Here is a 5047-nt window from a genome sequence, read left to right as displayed (position 1 = left end):
TGTTTCTCTTTTTGTACCAGTACCATACTATTTTGATCACTATAGCTTTGTAGTGTATCTTGAAATCTAGGATTGTGATACCTCCAGTTTTGTTCTTTTTCAAGACTGCTTTGGCTGTTTAGGGTCTTTTGTTGTTCCATATGAATTTTAAAATTGCTTGTTCTAGTTCTGTGAGAAATGCTGTAGGTATTTTGATATGGATTGCATTAAATGTGTAGATTGCTTTGGGTAGCATGGACATTTTAACAATATTTGTTTTTACAATCCATGAGCATGGCACTTCTTTCATTTGTTTTTGTTGTCTTCAATTTCATTAATCAGTGTTTCATAATTTTCAGAGTACAGGTCTTTCATCTCTCTCTTTTGCTTATGTTAGTCACCATACAGTACATCATTAGTTTTTAATGTAGTGTTCCATGATTCACTGTTTGCGTATAAAACCCAGTGCTCCATGCAATAYGTRCCCTCCTTAATACCCATCACCGGGCTAATCCATCCCTCCACYCCCCTCCCCTCTAAAACCCTCACTTTGTTTCCCAGAGTCCATAGTCTCTCATGGTTCATCTCCCCTTCTGATTCCCCCCCTTCATTTTTCCCTTCCTTCTCCTAATGTCCTCCATGCTGTTCCTTATGTTCCATAAATAAGTGAAACCATAAGATAATTGACTTTCTCTGCTTGACTTATTTCACTTAGCATAATCTCTTCCAGTCCCATCCATGCTAATGCAAAAGTTGGGTATTCATCCTCTCTGATGGCTGAGTTATATTCCATTGTATATATGGACCACATCTTCTTTATCCATTCATCTGTTGAAGGGCATCTTGGCTCTTTCCACAGTTTGGCTATTGCGGACATTGCTGCTATGAACATTGGGGTGCATATGGTCCTTCTTTTCACTACATCTGTATCTTTGGGGTAAATACCCAGTAGTGCAATTGCTGGGTCATAGGGTAGTTCTATTTTTAACTGTTTGAGGCACCTCCACACTGTTTTCCAAAGTGTCTGTACCAACTTGCATTCCCACCAACCGTGTAAGAGGGTTCCCCTTTCTCCACAACCTCTCCAACATTTGTTTCTTGCCTTGTCGATTTTTGCCATTCTAACTGGTGTAAGGTCGTATCTCAACGTGGTTTTGATTTGAATTTCCCTGATGGCGAATGATGATGGACATTTTTTCATGTGTCTGTTAGCCATTTGTGTGTCTTCTTTGGAGAAGTGTCTGTTCATGTCGTCTGCCCATTCTTTGACTTGATTATTTGTTTTTTGGGTGTTGAGTTTGAGAAGTTCTTTATAGATCTTGGATACCAGCCCTTTGTCTGTAGTGTCATTTGCAGATATCTTCTCCCATTCTGTGGGTTGCCTCCTTTTTTTTGTTGACTGTTTCCTTTGCTGTGCAGAAATTTTTTATCTTTCATCTCCTTGATTACGTTTCTGCCTAGGTATTTTATTATTTTTGGTGCAATTGTAAGTGGGATTGTTTCCCTAATTTCTCTTTCCACTGCTTCATTATTAGTGTATAGAAATGCAATGGATTTCTGTATATAGATTTTGTATCCTGCGACCTTAACAGAATTAATTTATTGGAGGAGCCCAGGGAGCAGCTCTGTTGCAACAGAGGCCGAGTGGCGAGGCCCAGCTCCCTGTAAGAACAGTTTCGTACCCCTGTGGTTCATCACCATGCCCTCTGACCTGGCCAAGAAGAAGGCAGCCAAAAAGAAGGAAGCTGCCAAAGCATGACAGCGGCCCAGAAACGGACACGAAGAAAATGGAGATACTGTCACAGAACCACAGATGGCAGAAGAGAAAAATGAAGCCAATGGCCGAGAGACCACAGAAGTGGATTTGCTGACAAAGGAGCTAGAGGACTTTGAGATGAAGAAAGCTGCTGCTCGAGCTGTCACTGGTGTCCTTGCCTTTCACCCCAACAGTACTGATGCCCACATTATCAACCTCTCCCTTACCTTTCATGGTCAAGAGCTGCTCAGTGACACTAAACGAATTAAACTCAGGCCGTCATTATGGCCTCATTGGCTGAAATGGAATTAGAAAGTCTATGCTGCTCTCTGCTATTGGGAAACGGGAAGTGCCCATCCCTGAGCACATTGACATCTACCATCTGACTCAGGAGATGCCCCCTAGTGACAAGACACCCTTGCAGTGTGTGATGGAAGTCGACACAGAGCGGGCCATGCTGGAGAGGGAGGCTGAGCAGCTGGCTCACGAGGATGCCGAGTGTGAGAAGCTCATGGAGCTCTATGAGTGACTGGAAGAGCTGGATGCTGACAAGGCGGAGTTGAGGGCCTCACGGATCTTGCATGGTTTGGGTTTCACTCCTGCCATGCAGCGCAAGAAGCTGAAAGACTTCAGTGGGGGCTGGAGAATGAGGGTTGCCCTTGCCAGAGCCCTCTTCATTCGGCCCTTCATGCTGCTCCTGGACGAGCTTACCAACCACCTGGACCTCGATGCCTGTGTGTGGTTGGAAGAAGAATTAAAGACTTTTAAGCGCATCCTGGTCCTCGTCTCCCATTCCCAGGACTTTCTGAATGGTGTCTGTACCAACATCATTCATATGCACAACAAGAAGCTGAAGTATTACACGGGTAATTATCAGTATGTGAAGACACGGCTGGAGTTGGAGGAGAACCAGATGAAGAGGGTTCACTGGGAGCAAGATCATATTGCACACATGAAGAACTATATTGCTAGGTTTGGTCATGGCAGTGCCAAGCTGGCCTGGCAGGCCCAGAGCAAGCAGAAAACACTACAGAAAATGATGGCATCGGGACTGACGGAGAGGGTTGTGAGCGACAAGACATTGTCATTTTATTTCCCACCGTGTGGCAGGATTCCTCCACCTGTCATCATGGTGCAAAATGTGAGCTTCAAGTATACAAAAGATGGGCCTTGCATCTACAAGATACGAGAGTGGCTCTGGTGGGGCCCAATGGAGCAGGGAAGTCAACTCTTCTGAAGCTGCTAACTGGAGAGCTACTACCCACAGACGGGATGATCCGAAAACACTCTCATGTCAAGATAGGACGTTACCATCAGCATTTACAAGAGGAGCTGGACTTAGACCTCTCACCTTTGGAGTACATGATGAAGTGCTACCCAGAGATTGAGGAGAAGGAAGAAATGAGGAAGATCATTGGTCGATATGGTCTCACTGGGAAACAGCAGGTGAGCCCAATTCGGAATCTGTCTGATGGGCAGAAGTGCCGAGTGTGTCTGGCCTGGCTGGCCTGGCAGAACCCCTACATGCTCTTCCTGGATAAGCCCACTAATCACCTGGATATTGAGACCATTGACGCCCTGGCCAATGCCATCAATGAATTTGAGGGTGGTATGATGCTGGTCAGCCATGATTTCAGACTCATTCAGCAGGTTGCACAGGAAATCTGGGTCTGTGAGAAGCAGACAATCACCAAGTGGCCTGGAGACATCCTGGCCTACAAGGAGCACCTCAAGTCCAAGCTGGTGGGCGAAGAGCCCCAGCTCACCAGGAGGACCCACAATGTGTGAGCCCCTGCCCGGATGGGGCCGGGCCTCTGGGGCCACACTCTTGCATTACTGCAATACTGCTCCCAAGCCCCTCCCCTGCCCCCACCTGCCTTAGCTGCACTCTGTGATCTTATCTACAGCTGGACAGTACCTGTCCGTTTCCTGTACTTCCAGTTACTTTTGTCCATGTCTGGACTCGGCTGGCTATTCTGCCAGCTCCTTGCTGGTTATTGACCTGATAGTGATGCTGCCAGGGGCACCTGAGGGTTAGCCCAAGGGCCCACATCCTGGGTTGGCCTGTGAAAGAGCTTAGGGTCCTCGTTTTCTGGGTTTTGGTGATGTTGGAGGAATACCCCCCAGCCCACCACCCCCATTCCTTTCTGCTTCTGGTTTGGAGCTCTGGACCAGGGCTTTAGTCCTGGCCGGTTTTTAAATAATTATTTAACAGTGTAACTTTTAGACCTGCGTGACATCTACAAAGTGTCCAATAAAGAAAGAAGAAGCAAAAAAAACAGAATTAATTTATCAGTTGTAGTAATTTTTTGGTGGAGTCTCTAGGGTTTTCTATAATACATGATTATTCTGCGAATAGTGGAAGTTTTACGTCTTCTTTACCAGTTTGAATGCATTTTATCTCTTTTTGTTGTTTGATTGCTATGGCTAGGACTTCTAGTACTATGTTGAATATAAGTGGTGAGAGTGGACATTCTTGTTCCTGATCCTAGAGGAAAAGTTCTGTTTTCCCCATTGAGTATGATGTTTGCTGTGGGTTTTTCATAGATGGCCTTTATTATGTTGAGGTATGTTCCCTCTAAACCTACTTTGTTGAGGCATTTTATCATGAATAGTATGTTGTACCTTGTCAGATGCTTTTTCTGCATCTATTGAAATGATCATACGGTTTTTATTGTTTCTCTTGTTGATGTGATGGATCACGTTGATTGATTTGAAAATATTAAATGACACTTGGCATCCCAGGAATAAACCCCACTTAACTGTGGTGAATGACTTTTTTAATGCTTTGTTGGATTTGATTTGTTGAAGATTTTTGCATCTATGTTCATTGGAGGTAGTGGCCTGTAGTTCTCTCTTTTTGTAGTGTCTTTATCCTGTTTTGGTATCTGGATACTGCTGGCCTCATAGAATGAATTTGAAAACTTTCCTCCTTCTTCTATATTTTGGAATAGTTTGAGAAGAATACGTATTAACTCATCTTTGTTTGATAGAAATCACCTGTGAAGCTGTCTCATCCTGGACTTTTGTTTGTGGGCAGTTTTTTCATTGCTGATTCAATTTCATTGCTGGTAATCAGTCTGTTGAAGTTTTCTATTTCTTCCTGGTTCAGTTTTGGAAGGTTATATGTTTCTAGGATTGTAGCCATTTTTTCTAGATTGTCCACTTTATTACCATATAATTTTTCATGATCTCTTATAATCCTTTATATTTCTGTGGTGTCAATTGTTATTTCTCCTCTTTCATTTCTGATTTTGCTTATTTGGGTTGTCTTACTTTACTTTTGATGAGTCTAGCTAAAGGTTTATCAAT

The 5047-nt window shown here is 43.8% G+C and overlaps 1 pseudogene; it reads left to right on the top strand.

The window, feature by feature from the left end:
* Nucleotides 1–1589: 1589 nt before the first annotated feature.
* Nucleotides 1590–4000, top strand: LOC112812904 (ATP-binding cassette sub-family F member 2 pseudogene; annotated as a pseudogene).
* The last annotated feature ends 1047 nt before the right edge of the window (nt 4001–5047 follow it).

This window comes from Callorhinus ursinus, unplaced genomic scaffold (genome assembly GCF_003265705.2).
Source record: "Callorhinus ursinus isolate GAN/ISIS: 27379988/994484 unplaced genomic scaffold, GSC_fseal_2.0 scaffold16, whole genome shotgun sequence".
NCBI classification, from domain to species: domain Eukaryota; kingdom Metazoa; phylum Chordata; class Mammalia; order Carnivora; family Otariidae; genus Callorhinus; species Callorhinus ursinus.
The sequence above is the reverse complement of the archived record's forward strand: the minus strand, read 5'-3'. Positions and strand labels throughout refer to the sequence as shown.